Consider the following 17,734-nt stretch of genomic DNA (forward strand, 5'->3'; position numbering starts at 1 on the left):
GTTTTAGAGCTGAGCAATTGGTTGCTGATCTGCAGTTTGCTGGAGATAAATGTAGCTGGGACCAGCTCAGTGTTTCTGGGCCTCGTCCAGCATTCCCATGTTTGACTTCCTTTAGGTCACTGCTGCCACTGCTGTGACTGTGGACAAGGATTTTCATGATTTTGGAAACATGAAATCACTGTTTCACTGTGATGTGTCATATAACACGGAGCTGGAAGTGCAGCCTCAAACACTTCCGTCATGCTGAAGACAGAAGGAGACCCAAGTCTTTTCATTGCAATTCCTTTGAGCTTCTTTACAAACAGCCTGGTGAAGATGGCCCAACCCATCCAAAAAGTCTCTGGGTACAAAGAGAGAGTCATCTACACCATTCCCATCAACAGAACAGAGTGTGTGGGGAAGGATAACCTACCGGTGGCCAGGACTCTGTCAGACCGCTTTTGTCCTGCAGAGGTGACCTTTGAGAACGCTGGTTAAGGTAAGCACTGTGTATGGATGGAGCACGATATTACTGTAAACTTTCCCTGTGAGTGCTTATGTTGTTGTTTTTCTGCTGGAACCAAGATAATATTCAAATTAAATCTGGAACATCAGGAAGTGATAAAGAAAAATTTAAAGATTTCTTTTGGAGTCAACTGAAATCCCCCAAAAGGGACTAGCGGTTATCACTGAGAATGTCACAGTGACACACACAGAACTCCAGCAGATTCCCCAGAGGTAATTAAACCTTTAGGATTTTTTCCTGGTTGGTGTGGCACTTTCACTTCTTTTGGAAGCATACCTTTTCCACATGTAATTAACCACAAAATAGAAGTTATTCAGTGAATAGTTTCATAGACAAAAGACACAGATATTCCTACTTCAGTTTCTTGTAAGGAAGAAAAAGAAAGGAAAACTTAACTAGGAATATCTGTGTCTCCTGTCTAAACATGGGTAACAATGATTGTGTTTAGTTATTTTTCTCAGACTATTTTTCTATACATCCTACTTCTGTCCAGGTGCTTCCTAGCTAAATAAAAATTGAAATGCTTACCTGAGGACTTAACTTTATGAAAAATTGTGTTAATTTTCTACAGTCATTCAATACCTTCAGCAATTTTATTCTGATGAAAAAATCAATTTAGTAAACAGATGCTGAGATGCTAAAAGACTCAGTTATGCCAGTAGTTGTGGTACACTGCACTCTTTACACTAGAAATAAGTAATTGTTTAGTTTTAATTGTAGCTTTCCTTAACTATGACTATTATTTATTTTTAAGAGAGTTTGCACTATAGAAAATTATGACTAATCCCATATCTTTTAGCATAAACATTTTTCCGATTAAAGAGTCTAACACACATACACAGTAAAAACCGAAATTCTTGCCTTCTAGCGTTTGCTTTTTGTTGTCGAGAAGTAGCAAATCCAATTACAAGATGTTTGATTCACCGGGTAAATCCTACTGGAACATTTTCGGCTCTGCAGGATACCACTCAGTACTGAAGAACTACTTGTCAGCATAATGATGTAAAGGACCACATTCTGTGATTCACATTTGAAACTGTTTGCCAAATGATTTTCAGGAAGGCACCTTATAAAATGCCCCAAAACTCTCTTTAGTATTTAGATTCCTTTTTTATTATTATTATTTCATAATTATTATTTGCATACCTTAAAACTAATAATGCAATGAATTCACCTTTGCCATGTTTTTTTGAGGAGATTTAATTCCTCCAAACATGAAACTCCCCAGGATAAAAAGAAGCTTCAAGATTTCAGTTAAGTAGATGCTTTTTGCTATAATTTGACTTTTTGTTAAACTGGTGGTTTTGGCTTCAGAGTCAATTTTCTTCATAAAATGAGGCAAATCAGAAACACCCTTAACTGAGCTCATTCGGTCTATGTTAATGAGAAATTGGACTGAAATCAGACTCATATGTTTACATTTGAGGAAACATACTAGGACTCATTTGTAAAGTCAATAAATAATCACAAAAACAGTCTCTCACAAGCACTGAAACAAACCATACTCCCACATAAAAAAAAAAAAAAAAAAAATCTTTTTTATTTTCATTAACTCACTCTGTGTCTGTTTATTAATGAAACACATTAAAGTAAATAAAGCAGGGAATAATTACTTTTAAGAGTATTAAGAGTTTTTATTATAAGCTATAAAATTTGCTCTGATATATAATAGAGTTTAAAGATAAAATTTCAATTCATGGACAGACATCTCTTGCATACATACATACATGCACTCTGTGCACCACCACAGAGGAAGTCAGTTGGAAAAATGCCGAAAGAATGCACTTCCCTCAGAAAGGTTACAACAATATCAGGTAATAAAGGGTAGAATTTGCCTGCCATTTGATAGAGACAACAAACTGAAGAGCATTTGTATTTTTCAGAATAGTGAGAAGTACAGATGGAAAATACCTAATTGAAAACTTGCTAAAAAATTAATATTGTTTCTTGCCTTTTTATTCTCTTAGTCTAGTTTTCAGCTGATGAATCTTCCATCACTTCCTGCAATAAGCAGGAATAATAAAAATAAACAAAATATCCTCATTTTTGGTTCTGCTTAGGTCTCAGTGAGCAAAGGGTCATCTCTCCCTTATTCCTTTTTTTAATATTTCACTGTTCTGCTCCACTACCAAGAATATATCTTATCCTATTTCTTCACTCATTCTATCAATGATGTTAAAGGCTAATATCCTTTTTTTTTTATCTGTCTCATATACCGAAGATATATTAATCAAATGCAGTTCCTATTTGATTTCATTAAACTTTGTAAGCATTTTCCAGTCACTGAAGTATGCAGAACAGGATAGGAACAGAGCATTAGGTCATCCAGGCAAAATAAAGGGTGTTGTATAATCAGTTTCATGTAGAATATTTTTAAAAAAGGATTTCTTGTCTTTTATGTTCTGTTTCAAGGTGTGGAATAAAATATTCCAGGTATAGTTCAACAAACCCCATCAGATTTGCAAAAGATGCATATTTTAATTTTTTTTAAATTAAATCATTTTATGAGAGTTATTTAAAAAAAATCTTAAAAGAGGAATGATTTTCTAGCTGTTGCATCTTCCAACAATTCTTGACTTGAAAGCCATTTCTATAGGATCTGAGTTACTTCAGACCCTTCTGATAGTTCTATACTCTAACATAACATCAAAGAATAGTTTCAGTTTAAAAAAAAAAAAAAAAAAAAAAAAAGGAAATTTAAACATCTAAGTTGCATAGTATCTGGGACCTAGGTTTTGGCACTCTTCATAGTCAAGTTGCCTGTTCTTCCTGTGATATATCAAAGCATAAATTTTGTCCATTACTTTCATGTTTATCCATAAAATGAAGTTCCATTTTTCCACATTTCCAGGGGAAAATACTGTTTATACTTCCATTATCATTCAACATAGTCCTTACCTCAGATCAAATTAAGATCTCTTGAGACATCCTTATGAATTACAAGACTTCTGACTGAAAAATCCATTAATCAGAAAGTCAGGAGCACCACCAGAATTTGTGTTAAAACTTGCCTTTGTAAAATTGTTCAGGTTGTAGTGTGTTGTTGGGTGATTTTTAATGTATTATATCTATGTATGAAGTAGCCTTTGAAAAGTTCCTAGTTATTATTTCTGCCTTGAACATCCACAGATACTGCTGGTAGTATGCTGCCTTTTTAACACTCGTTTATCTCAGGTCCTTAAACTCTGGTCATTCTTTAAGTGTATTATATTAATTTAGAGAGGAAAAAAAAAAAAAAAAAAAGTAGTGAGAGCAGTGGAAAATTGGATTAAAAATCCAACATGTTTAAAGACTTCATGGTAACCCCCAAAATTCAGCTGATACTATTTCAGCTAATTGTTATTGTTAGTTGATAAGACTAACACTCTTGATAGAAGAAAACCAGACTTACTGTTCTCTTTGAAGCTGGTAAAATATTTTGCTTTTTCTCCATATTTTCTGTTCTATGGGAGTTTTTTTATTATTATTTTTTTTATTAATTCTTTCCATTTTCAACCAGTTTTTACCTTATTACAACATGATTCTTACTCTTCCTAGCCTACGTTGAATCTTTCTCACTGAGAAGCTGAGGCACTGAGGATCCCTCCCCACTTTTTTCCCATTCTTCATTTTAAAAAAAAATCCTGTTTGCATCTAAGATTGATGAGCTACCTACTTATCTATCAGTTCCGTCCCCACTACTCTGACTCATCTGCAATAACAGTTTATTGCATCTTTATCCAAGTTTTTTACCTCTATTTAATCTTCATCTGTCATTATCCCCTTTTTACCTCTGTGAGCTTTTGTTGCTTCTCTGTTCAATGGTATCTCTCAATCAGACCTCTCTGTACAGTTTTCTTTTGATATTTTGCTTCATAGAAACCAATTGTAAAAACATAAATTGTGCTGTATTATATTGTTGAGCCAGGGTCCCTGTGAGACATTCAGAGGGTAATTTTGCCTATTTCAAGAGCGCTTATGTGCTTAGAAGTCTTAGCTTTTATATCTCCAGCTGAGCGGACATCCTCAGTACTTTATGAATTACCAGAGTCAAAATGCACAATCATACTCAACATTTTAAAACTTCATCAACTACCTTTTTCTTTCACTCAAAGAAGCTTCTTAACCCAAAAAGAAAGTGGAGGAAAGAGGCAGAAATAGGAGGAGTTCACACTAAGAGTAAATCCTGGCTAGGGTGACTTTAATAGGCTAGGAATCATGATAAGTGTTAAGTGACAAGAAGTGACAGGCTAGGAGAGCCTGGTGTTTAAAATGCACGACTAGATTTTCATGCACTCATTAGGAAAGAAAGAAACGAGACATGGAGTCAGCCCTGAATTGGAAAGAAGCGCCAAGTGTGTTGTGCCAGGGGCTTTTCATTCCATGGGAGACATTCACAGGATTAATTGACTCCTGATCTATGCACACTGCTGTACAGCAGAGCTGTGGAAACCAGCCAGCAAGTCTTTTGCACATTTCGATTTTCTCCTCAACTTTAAGAGTCAGACTTACCTAAAATCTATAGGTATAGACAGTTTAGCCTAATTGAAATTGCTCAGGAATATTACTTCTTGAATGGTTCTGTGTCCTTTCAAGTGATATCTGTAGGAGCTGCAGAAATTCAATACAAGAGCCCCATGTCTGGTAGAAAGCAGCAGAGCACTCTGTTAAGTACTCACCTAGTTGTTTCCAAAGAATATAAAAAACACCAAAGGCTGATATTGGTGCTGTGACATCAGTGCAGTGTGTTGCATGGTCAAAGTAGTTTCTCCAAAACAGAGGCAGCAAAATAATAGATTAAGAAAATTATATCAGTTACTACTATCAGACCTCGATGGTGACATGGCACAACACATAATACCAAAAGAAGTTTTGCAGTTGAGAAAGAGGCAGATTTATGGAAGGCAGAAGTAGTCTGAGAAGATTTCAAAGATCCATGAAGAATTGTGTTGACAATCAGGAAACAGAAAGCTTGAGAGTTGAACCAAGGAAGAAACATGAGACCTTTGCAAATAACAAACTTATCCACAGATGATGCATGTTTGAAGAGATAACAGCTCCAGAAGTTCTGTGGGTTTGTTTTAGATAAGAATGTGTAAAGCTGAACTATTAATTTCCTGAATAGATTTTCTGAATAAGGAAACAAAGTAACAGGGTGAAGAGTGAAAGAACTAAAACCAAAACCAAACAACAACAAATTAAATGGAATTTAAAAGTATATTATGGGCAAAATTTCCTTTCTACAACTAATTTCATACCATTATCTGTATTAATTTTCTTAAATAGAACCAACCATATAATTGCCAATGTTTGAGTTTGGAAACTCACCTATAAAAATTAGAGACTTACAGTGTTTAGTTGGCAAAATATGACCAGGACTAATTCTTTCATCACCATTTCAATACATTTTGTTGCTAGTTTTATCTGTAACTTTTATATGTCTCTGTAAATTCAGCTGGCAACTCATAGACAATAGCAGGAAAAACAAGCATGGATTGTATTCCCCATCCCTCACTGCATTAATTACTATGTTTGTGAGAAGAGTCGGGGGTGGGAGTTTCCTCTATAAAGTAGTATTTTAAGAAAATCCCAGGATTGGAGATAGGTCTATATTTTTGTGAAATTGATGCGCAAGGCTTTAGGTACTTCTTTCAAATTTCATCCCTTTACAGTGGCTCACAAAAAATTGATGTGCAAGGCTTTAGGTACTTATTTCAAATTTCATCCCTTTACAGTGGCTCACAAAAATTTGTAGTGAAGAAATAGGGCTTTGAAGTCCATTGAAATGAGTGGTACTTTTAAAACTACTTCTTGGCCTTGGATCTGGCCATTGGCATACTTGTTCTGTAGACATTTCTTTTCCTTCATCAAGCTTGAGAGCATTCTCTGGTTTTTATGCAGCTGAGTGGATAATTTCAATGCATATAAACATATGAATATGTATGAGCTCTTATGAGCTCTTGAAGATGCCATGGTTCATTAAATCAGATTGTTTAAATTTGCCCCAACCACGTAAGTTTTTCCAAAAGAAATTACTGAAATAGGTTTCTATGGATATCTCAGTTATTTAAAGCTCGTTTCGTCCACATAATTCCCTTTTTACAGGAGTCTTTCAGAGTTTCTGACTTTAATTCATTGCAAGCCAGCTGAAACTGGGAAGTCCATAAAGTTGCCATAGTAACTGAATGGACAAAGGCTTAATTCACTAGTTTATATAAGCCAGAACTCATATCCTGCAGATAGTAATGGTCTTAAATTATTTAGGTCTATAAAGTCCACTATTAATGGATTATATATATATTTAATAAATAGGTGTCAGTTCCTTAGTTAGTGAAAAATGGTCTTTGATTGCCCCATGCTGTCTCAAAAGTAGTTGTATGTTGGGTAGTAAGCCAAAGCCAATCAAAAAGTCAAGGGGAATGAAAAGGAACAAGAAACCAGCATATGGTAACATCTTTCCATCTTAAGAGAGGATATGAATTATGTTATTTATTTATTAAGAGTTTATTTTTTTAAAATCCCAACACTGAGCTGTTAAACTCCACAAAGTCAATGTGGATTTAACAGTAAAGAGTACAGCACATTTTGAAATTTGCAATCTAATGAAAACAACGGGACAGAACTCAGTTGTTATTGCTCCCAGCCCATGGACAGAATTTGCAGTGACACTGCTCAGGTAACAAGATAGATGTGGAAAAGCAAGACTCAAGGAGAAATCTCTTGAAGAATGTTATGAATCACCTCATTTTGTCATCGGCAGCATGATTTATTTAGGGGCACTGCATTCTTTTGGATTAAAAAAAGTGTGACATAGCCAATGGTTATGCTGGGTGGTATCAATATGGATGTCCCAAAATTAAGCAATAATATATATATATATATATATTGCTCAGTTCAGACAATTCCCCACTTCTCAACTTCTTGTTCATGAACCAAAAGTCTTTTACTTTGAACTGATTTGAGATTATCCACTAACTTTGAGAACAATAACAATAACTTTTTCTGTCTGCTTGACTTTGCCTTCTTTCCCCACACTTTCTGCTTTATGCAACATTTAGCAATTGGGCAGATTAAAATCGTAAACCAGGCCTGCTGCACTGCAACTTTCCTATACAGCATTGGTAAATATTATAATAATCATAAACATTCTTTGGGAACTTTGTACTAGTAAATGGATTGGGACATTTTCATCATCAAATCTACCTATAATTTCAATATCTTAGAGAACAATTCTATATAATTTAATTCCCTAGATTAATGAATTCTATAGCTCTTTTTCATGATATTCCTGAGTACATCAGTTATTCATTTTAATCCTGCAAGCATGAAGAGAACAGCCCAGGTGGGAATTGCCACTACAGCTTTATTGTATTTTATGTTGATTTCATTCTTTTCTTGCATTTTAATTCTACTGCCAGTTTTCAGCAAGATGTTGAAACTAAAACTTTCCCCTGCACATTTAATTCAAAGAGCAGATTGACACCTATATTTCTCCCTGGATGGGATTCCACTGCACATCAGGCGATCAGACTTTATAACTAGATTTGTATTTTGTGTCATGCCAGCCATGTCCTATCATTCCAGGTGGTTTAGGTCCTTTTGTAGATTCTTGCCCAGGATGTATAAATACTGGATAAATGGCATGAGGCAATAGGATGTGGAAAACCATTCAGAGAAATAAAAAGCAGATTGTTAACAAAAGTGAATGAAAACAGGGAATAGTTAGATACTCCACTATCATAAATTTATTTTGCTGTCACATACAACAATATAAGGGTTGGTGTGGTTTGTGATTTTAGGTATGTTTTGCTTTGTCCAGGAGCCTCTCATGAGCTGTGAAATAGCATAGGTTGCTGCCTTAATGACAGGTTTACTCTTGTCTCCCTTCTCCAATCTCCGTTACTGTTCAGCACATTTTGACTTTTTAGAGATCTCTTATGGAAAATGTTTTTTTATAAGAAGATGTTCTATAATTTAGGATTTATGATATAAAATTTACTTGTAAGGGTTTTTTTTTTCACACACATACACACACACACAAAAGGCTGTTACACAGCATACAAAATTTGTATTGTGTGTGTTACAGCCTATGTAGCTTTTAACTTTAAAGAACATATCTGTCTGTAAATCAGTGCTTAAATCACAGAAATATATTTAACTGCTTTCACAAAGGGCATCACCTACCAGTGTGATGAGTGGAAGGGTATTTTCTTATGCAAGGTGTTTGTAAAATACAGAGATGTTCTCAACTGCCTTGGGTTGAAACTTCATTCAGTAGTGCATCATATTTCCACTGGTGCTTTGCTTCACTAGTGCTTTGTTTTAAAAAAAAAAAAGCCTAAATTTAAAGTATTTAGACAACCGTCTGAAAATTTATGTAGAGACAAACTGGGAGTACTCTGTGGTCTCACTGTTTTGCCGTAGAGAAAGATGTACAAAAGAGCACTAAAAATATTTTATTCCTGAGTTCTTGCTGTTATTACCACCAACTGTCAGCCAGGAAAGTAAATTCTGTACATTTCCCTTCTTATTTTCCTTCAAATTACTTTTGTGACCTCACTGCCCTTAACTGAAATATGACTCAAAATGTACGTTGCTAATGCTGATTATGTTATTGTACTATTACACCCTTGCAGCCATGCAGGAACAAAGGAGTAGAAATGGGATACAGTATTGGCGTGGTGCAATGAAATCTTAGGCACGGCACAGAAATTCCCCTCTCTGGGAAGGGGCCAGTGTTGTTATACATGTTAAGACCAGTGGCATAGCAATGTGAAAACAAAAAAAAAAAAAATCCCAACTGGATAGGAAGTATGATTATCCTAACCAATAAATAAAAGTGTTTCAAGCTTTCTTAGTAGAGCATGACAATAAGCTCTACTCTGTAGAGTAACCAATAAATCTAATGCACTGACTGTACTCACTGCTGAAGTAGTCCTAAGAAAGGTTAGGTAAAACTGAAGGAAACAAATGTATGAAACATTCACTTACAACCTCCAAAAGAAAAGAGGTGGTACGTCAGCTGGAACAGGGAGTAGGTAAGGTATTTTAGAGCTTCTGAATTTGTCTTTTGGGATGTCTTGCCATTTTCTCTACCTGGTATCAAGTGAGTTTTACAGAATGTACACAGTAATATTTAAAATAAATAAAAATAAAAATAAAACAAACAAACAAACATCTGCAAGTGTCTTGAAAAAAAAAAAAATTACCTTGAAGAAACAGTTGAACTCTGAGATGTTTCAAAGTTGAAAAATTCCAAGCTGATCAAATTCTCTAAAATGCTTCAAAGGAGTATCTTTCTCTGTTAAAGAGAATAAATCAGAAGGAAAAAAAATACCTAGTTATCTCATACAAATCCAATTAGTTCATACAAAGAGGAAAATCAGGCATTTTTATCTGTGGATCACACCACTTGATGTTGTTTTTTTGAATATTGATATCAGACTGAATGCTGAACTATTTGCAGCTAGGATCAAAAAGAGACCAATCAGGCTTTGTGAAAAGACAATCTTAATGCAAAGCATGATCTATTATGAGGATCGCTGTAATTAGGTCTATTCGGATTTGCAACACCATCTTTGTAGAAACAGCAACTGATTCAGTATACAGGCCACATAATTAATCTACAAAGAAAGCACTTCACCTTGAATTCACTTCCATTGGCTCGTCTTAGAATATCGTTCTGTAAAAAAAAAAAAAATCAGTTCTTTTTGTGCTAAGTGGTAAATGAACTGTAAGAGGTCCCCTTTTACCCCCTCAGAAGCATACCTTCCTCTTCTGCAATCCTCTTACAGGATAGTTTGTAGTTTATAGCTTATAGTTTAACCTAAGCTTTTCCAGTAACACCATGACTTTAGGCTGCCTTTTTTCTCTCTTCTGACACCAGCTACTTTTGTTACCCCTGGTCAGCCCCTGTTGTTGTTTGAACACAGAAATCATGTGCTATGAACTGAACAAACTGGGGGGCATGAGGGGGAGTAAAGAAGAGGTTTCTGCCAAGTTATTTACTACTTGTACAATAAAGGAGAAGGTTTGAAGGGAGAAAATGCCTGAGAGGTAGGAGAGTGACTGGGATGCTTACAGAATGTTTATGACTTCAGCTCCTTAGTAAGGATGGTACTGTTTCTTTTCAAGGTTAAGGCTAATCTCTTCATGTTGCAGGGTTTTTTCTTGTATAGTGTTCAGTCTGTTGAGCACCTTAATACAATATCAAAGAACTACTTCCAACCTCATCACATCTAAATCCACATGCTTCCTCCTTTTTAGAATGCTTAGACAGTATCTCCAAAACAATGGGGGTTTTCTGTGTAGGAAGCATAGGGATGAAAAGAAGTGAAAGAAAATTAGCATTTCAAGATAATGCCTTTTGATAAGATTTTAGCACAAATTTGTAACTGATACATAAATATCACAAAGATTTTCTCAATACAAGAACCAGTGCAACATAGAAAGGATTTGAAGCTTAATCACTTTACCCATCTGAAAATCAAGATTCTTCCTTGCTTTCTCACTCTTTACAGAAAGAGGTCTTTGATTGGGTTGAGTTTAATTGAGTAAATAGAACTCCATAGATTTTGCCTAAGGTTATCAGCAAATGGCAAATTAATCTCAAAATGTGGTAAAAGATTCACATGCTGTAATCGTAACCTGCAAGAAGGTTACAACAGAAAGATGTTATAATTTATATTTTTTTCTTTATTACAGATTTAGAAATGGGAGAGTTATAGGGCATTATGAATACTGGAAAACAAAACATAAAGGAAATACATACACAGTTACTTCATTTTTAGAAGTATTACAGAAGTTCAAAGTGTAAAGTAATTTCCAGCACTAAAAAGGATGGGGTTTTAGCACTCCGTTAGTATCATTAGTGGACTATTGCTGTACAGCGAGGTTGTGGCCTTGTACATGATCAAAAAACAACCCAAACCTTCATTTGCAAATTACGGAGCTTATATGTGATTTAATGAACATGCTATCAAATAATTTCCTTTTTTTTATGTATGTTGTTTATTTTTTAAATAAATTGTAAATAGTGGTGAATGCACAGACCTTCATGTAAACTTACCAATATGTATCTATACCTAGCTATCAGATGGAGAAGTCTTGAACTTCTAAAGCAATTACTGTTGAGGTATGCCCACTAAAACTCTTTACATCATTGTGACTTCATTGTGAATGAAACTTTTTTAAAAAAGAAAAATTTGTTTCTGTGACATTTTATGACCATTGCTTATGAGTATGTTGGTGTTTAAAAATTGAAATGGTGGATTTTGCATGTGAAAACCATACAGTTTAGCATTTTAGTTTTTCAAAACTTGAAAAGTGTTGGTTTTTTCTTTAAATCATTTTCTGTCTTGAGAGATGTATGTGCGAATATAGAATTTAAAATTTGAATTTTAAAATTTATTTTTAACTAATTGTGAACATGATACAATACAGGGCAAGACTGAACAGGTTGATACTAATAACCCTCCTGTGATTTGTCAGCAGTGCAGCTGCAACCTCATGCGTTTGTGGTGTGAGTGGCAGCAGGGCCAGGCTGGCTCAGCATCCCCCAGTTACCTCCTTCCCCCAGCCTCGGGAGGCAGCAAGCCATCAGCATTGCTGAGGCTGTCACCTCCCTTGCATCAAGCAATCGATGTGTCTGACGGGCAAATTCTTTACATTGTGTTTTACACAGATGAACTTGCCACCACTTGACAGACTTCCAACCTTTTACACCTATTAAGGGAGGAAACAATAATGCTGTCCTCTTCTCTCTAGGGTTTTCTGTATGCTACCTCTGACTGTGTCCTAAATTAATCAAGAAATCAATTTGCAGCCTCTCTGCTCAGTTAAATCAAACTTATTCACAGTTTCTGCTGAGTAAAAAACATCCAGGGCTTCTACACAGGTACCTACTGTCACTTTGACAAGATGTATCAGAGCCTTGGACAAAGTTACAATGTTCAAAATGTTTAATTTTCCTCTTTTTTCCTCTTCCTTTTTTAGCTTTACGTGTTGCTTTTTCACTATTTTAATACATTACCTTTACAAATACTAATTTTGTGAATTAATCTATTCCTAGAATCATTGCTTGCTAAATACAACTGCTAAATGAGGTAGAAAAAATAATGTTATTACCAGAAGAACAGAACATAATACAGTACAAAGTTCCTTTTTATTGAAAAATCATGATTACAACATGAAATATTACAGTGTTTATTAGGGACTTGTAGATATTATAGGCCTGCTAATAACCTAAGGGTTTAATTTTTTTCCACGTCTGTGAATGATTATTCTTTATGGCACAGATAGAATTTTTGTTTTAATAGTACAAAGCCTAAGGCTCACATGTTTTCTTAAAGCTGCAGTTATTAATTAAAGCATCTGAAAGTTAAAGACCTAGTGTAATGTGCCTGTGCAGGCCTCTTCAATAGTCGATGGAAAGAGAAAGGCATCTGAGTTTTACTGCTTTGTAAGAAACATAACTAACATATGTAATCTAAATCACCCTCTTTCTGTCCAGAGAGGATTTGGACAGTTAACCTCAGCTAATAAACAGGCCAGATGAACTGCATTCTTAATCTTATTGCCATCCCCACAGAAATATCTTATTTTTGAGAAAGTTCTTTCACTTCTGAGTTCATCTTCATATTAGTGAAGATCAAGATACATCTTATTAAATATGTTAGCACCGATTTACACATAGGTGTATAGCTCAAAGTTCCTCTGTTAGATATATTTTTCATTTTAAGTAGAGATAGACGATACCAGTAAAGGAATTCAGACTGAAACAAAGATGTTTCACAGATTAACTATCTTAAAATAATGTTTGAAATTCACATAAAACACACTATTTATCTTCTTGGAACTATTTTGAATTAGAATATAAGTACTTTATAGAAACCAGTTGTCTCTAGATTGGACTAGAGGAATAATATTATCCAATGGAGTTGACATTTCTTCATGTTTTCCAGTATATTAAAAAAAAAAAAAATCTTTATGATATTTTTTCTCACACATTTTGAATCCCTACTTAACACAGCTGATTACCAGAATGCTTTTCCTCCATATGATTACTATGATCAATATGATCATAATGTCATACTATTATGGTATACTATCATATCCAAACAATAATTACTATGGCATAGTGCAGAAAGAAACGTGTTTCTTTTGAAAGTGAAAAAAAACATCAAAGCAAAACTAAGTTTTCTTTATTTCCTTAATTTATAGTTTTTGGTGATTTTGTCGTGTACATATTAAACCTTTCACATTTTTCATGCATTACACAGGTGAATACAATTTCAGTCTTTTACTGACATCAGTTCACTCTGCAGTGGGTTTTGCTATGTGAGCCTGTAGGCTCATCTCGCTTCCCTGGTTTAGATATAATGAGCATTGCTCTAACATACCCAGATTTAAAAAACAGAAAGCCTACACACAGTTCAAAATTCCTAGAAGTCTAAAGTTGCTGTCAGTCAGTAGGAAGGCCACTGAATTTGTTCCAACAGAGTTTATCTTCAGAATTCCTCCTGAAATAGTATACTTTTTACTGTTTCCCTGATATTTATGGTTAATACTCAGGACTACAGTCTATCATTTTTATGATGCAGCACTTTTTGCTGTGCTGCCTTGTTTTCATTTGAAACAAAATGGACTTAATCAGTTTATAGTAGCTCAGACTTAAACAGTATTTCTTCACTTGGAAATCAGCTTTTATTCTGGAGAAGCTATCTATCAGGGATAGAAAAAGGAAAAAAAAAAAAAAAAAAAAGAACAAAAAAAGGCAAACCACAGAACAAAACCCCCAATGGACAGAAAAGTAAAAATCCATTATTCATGACAACTTACCAGTTATTCACATTTTTGAATTTATATTTCCAGTTTCTATAATATATCTAGAAAATGTCATTATACATTCATATTTCAGACTTTCTTTGAATGCTTCATATGTGCAACAAACTCGTGCTATTATGCACTATATTTGGGGGTAAGTTCTTGCTTTATATTTTCTTTTCTTCTGAGCCGATAGTTCTGTTTGTGGGAAATAACCATTACCTACTTGGAAAAACTTTTTTTTTTTTTTTAATGTAGCTTAATTCTTGGGTTTCGTTTTAAGGACTCAGTGTAATAGGAACTTTTTGTTTGGTTTTGTTAATGCTGAGCTGCTAAGAACAGGCAGTTACTTGTCTGGGTCGTTCAGGTGGTGGTGGTGGAACTACCTACCTCTGCCCACCAAGAGAGGATGCTTCAGGATCTGGCCTTGGGTTAGTACCTAAAGGGGGGGCTCAGGCTCCTAGCAGTGCTGCTCTATGTTAGCTGCTCCTACTGATGTATCTCTTGAGAAACTTGGTACCTGTCCATATGTGCATGGTTGGGCCTGGCAGTGCTAGGATGTGAACCCCACTCCACAGGGGAGCAGCCCTGTCACCAGAAAGAGCAAAGCACCTCAGCCACCATCAGCCTCCCCATGGCTGTGGGAGCAAGCCCACAGGGGCTTGGCCACAGCCACAGCCATGTCCATGGGCTGGTGCAGGGTGTTGAGGAGATTTGGGCAGGGGATCCCAGGCAGATATTGCCTGTGGAACCAGTAACTGATGGGGTTGGGGTCACTCAGGGAGAGTCCCCAGAGGTACATGGAGGAGAGACTCCAGGGGTATGTGAGGGGAGAAATTATTTGGGTAGATGTGGAAGGACTCTAAGAAGGAACCAGAGAGACCCCAGGGACCCCCACGGCGCCACGCCAGGCTGTGCACCAAATGGTAGGGACTGCTGTGCTGAGCTGCCTGGTCTTCCTCCTGGAGGCCACCATGTCTGCACACACACACACCTACCCCCCAGATCAAGGGAGTAGTATCACTTGTAAAACATAGTTTTTTTCAAAATGCTCAGGCATCTGAGTCCATTCAGTCTCTACACTGTCAAATTGTCTTTGATTCTAGGCTCTGTTTTCCCTCAATCTTTAAGTGGAAAAAAAAAATCTTTTCATAAGTTGATCACTTGAAAAAATAGCTGAGATAAAGAAATGAGTAGAATAATATTACATGTTAGGCACAAGAAAATGGGTCTAATTTTGTAACATTTGCACACTCTTCAAAGTGCATATATGAAAAGCTGAGCAATCAGCACAGTTTATCTCTATGTGACATTTCCAAATGCTATTTATACATTTCATGGGTCAGTCTTTTATGAAAATAGCAGTGTATGCCAGCTATCTAATGATCTGGCATTTGAAACCAATTCAATTTATATGTTAAAATTGATGTTAGGGGAAAACCAATACACTTACCACATTTTCATTCTGTAAGTCTGGTTGTCATCTTAATTTGTCTGGAAACGTCTTTTTATTTTTCAGGGGTATCTCATGGGATATAAAGTAGTATAAATCATTCTAGCTCATCTACCACTGGAAATTACCGTCAAGGGTAAATTTTGGTCCAGCCTATATATATCACAGTGATACATAAAAGCAGCACCAGCAATGCCCTTAATATTCTCCAACAGCCATCTGCATCTCATGGAGAAAAGCAGAGTGAGAGATCAGCTGTCTGAAGATGAACAGGGCAGTAATTGAAACTAACACTATTTCCAATTTGTTTGCAAAGATGTGGGGGAGTGTAGTTTGCACTGTATTGGCACATGTCCTCCTCTCCCTTCATTCTTTCCCTCAAGTTTTCTGCAAGCTCCATGGGAAGCTGAGACACCTGTGAAGGGTGTCATGAGCATGACCCATTGTCATGGCTCATGGACCCTTAGACAATGGTGTCTTTTTGTGTTCTTCACTGAAGGATGAAAAAGAGGAGGAATTTGCATGATTTGGAGAAAAATTATCCTATTTCATATCGCCTCAAATGTCATGGATTATCAAAAGGTAACCAAAGTTAGGACTAATAGCCTGTGTCCATCTTCTCAAAAATACATGCAAATACATCAAGATGCCACGGAGCTTCTGTAGCAGTTTGCACATTCATACTCCTTATGCCAGTATGTAACACAGAGCATGGTTTTGTGTATGGTGATGTGTACTTCTACGATCTTTTTCAATAAATTTCAAAAAATATGCGGAGATCATTTAGAGTATTTTGTATTATACAAATTCTTACATCTTGCTGTGTTATGATTTTCTCAGCTTTTATTTATGAAGTTTGTTGTCAGTTGGGGTTTTTTTTGTGTTTTTTTGTTTTGTGGTGGGCTTTTTTGTTTGTTTGTGGTTTTGTTTGTTTGTTTGTTTAATTTCAGAGTGTTTCAAATCATCCAGGAATCACAGACTAATGATTTTACAAAGATTCATATATCCTTGGGGTTTGGCTCCTCTGTTTAGCCACCATGGATAAAACTCTTAGGAAGTGAGCTCTGTTCACTTGATGTGGTTCATCCAGTGTACCACAATCTGTTTACAAAGCAATATAAGACATAGCTCCTCATTTCACCTCCTGACAAATTCTAGTTTGGATATTGAGATGCCATTTAACAATTTCAAATTGTTAAAGAGACACTAAATAAATACAGTTTTCTTTGCAAAGTCTTTTCAGTTTTCTTTGCAAAGTCTTTTGATCCTTTTTTTTTTTTTTTTTTTCCTGGCCAGTTTTGACAGATGGCATTATCTCACTTCAATTTATGAACACAGGATGGAAAAATTTACCATGTTGCCATGTAAATTGTTCCCATATAATCACCATTCTGAAGAGGTTCCCTACAGGGAAAGGAGTGTGTAACTATAGTGTCTTCACCATTTTCCAAACATTGTCTCTTTAAATCCATTTTAATTTTGGTAATCTCTGTATTTAAAGATAAGTCATCAGTTTGTCTACACCATCAGAATGTTAATAATGAGGAGCCACAAACCTTTATGTTGCATATAATAGATGCAATGCATAGAATGAGGGCAAGGTATTTTAGATATTGATTAATATAACAACAAAATATAATATTGCTTAATGTAGTTGTAAAAGCAGCCTTAAACAGATTTTTTCAAACAAAATAAAACTTCAAGAACTTTAATTGTTATTTTATTCATCCATATTATTTTTCACTGACTGTCTTAAAGATCTGTAAAATACTAAAAAAGAGTTTACTGTGCAGAGAGATTTTATCCTGGCTATGTTTGAATCAGAATAAATACATAAAGACAGTGCTCAGTCACAGTGAATTCTGTTATTCATTTGTTATTTATGGTTTACAATTTGCTTTACTAGAATGTGTTTTGGCTTCCAATGTGTCATAATTCCATACAAAAAGTAAACCAGGAAAATGTTAAGTGAC

The 17,734-nt window shown here is 35.4% G+C and overlaps 1 protein-coding gene across 9 annotated transcripts in view; it reads right to left on the minus strand.

The window, feature by feature from the left end:
- Positions 1-17,734, minus strand: part of LOC308060573 (cadherin-19-like) — a 75,613-nt gene that overhangs the window by 47,682 nt on the left and 10,197 nt on the right. For 2 of the 9 annotated variants that reach the window (XM_080379484.1, XM_080379476.1), the window contains exon 2: positions 9,694-9,785. The exons of 1 other annotated variant lie outside the window; for it this stretch is intronic. The gene's annotated coding sequence lies outside the window, so the exon portion shown is untranslated. Of the gene's footprint in view, positions 1-412; positions 554-9,693; positions 10,167-10,565; positions 10,788-17,734 lie in introns of all 9 variants that reach the window. 6 more of the 9 variants (XM_080379482.1, XM_080379479.1, XM_080379481.1 and 3 more) reach the window with 6 other exon arrangements.

The sequence above is a fragment of the Falco punctatus genome, assembly GCF_963210335.1.
Source record: "Falco punctatus genome assembly, chromosome: 3".
NCBI classification, from domain to species: Eukaryota; Metazoa; Chordata; class Aves; order Falconiformes; family Falconidae; genus Falco; species Falco punctatus.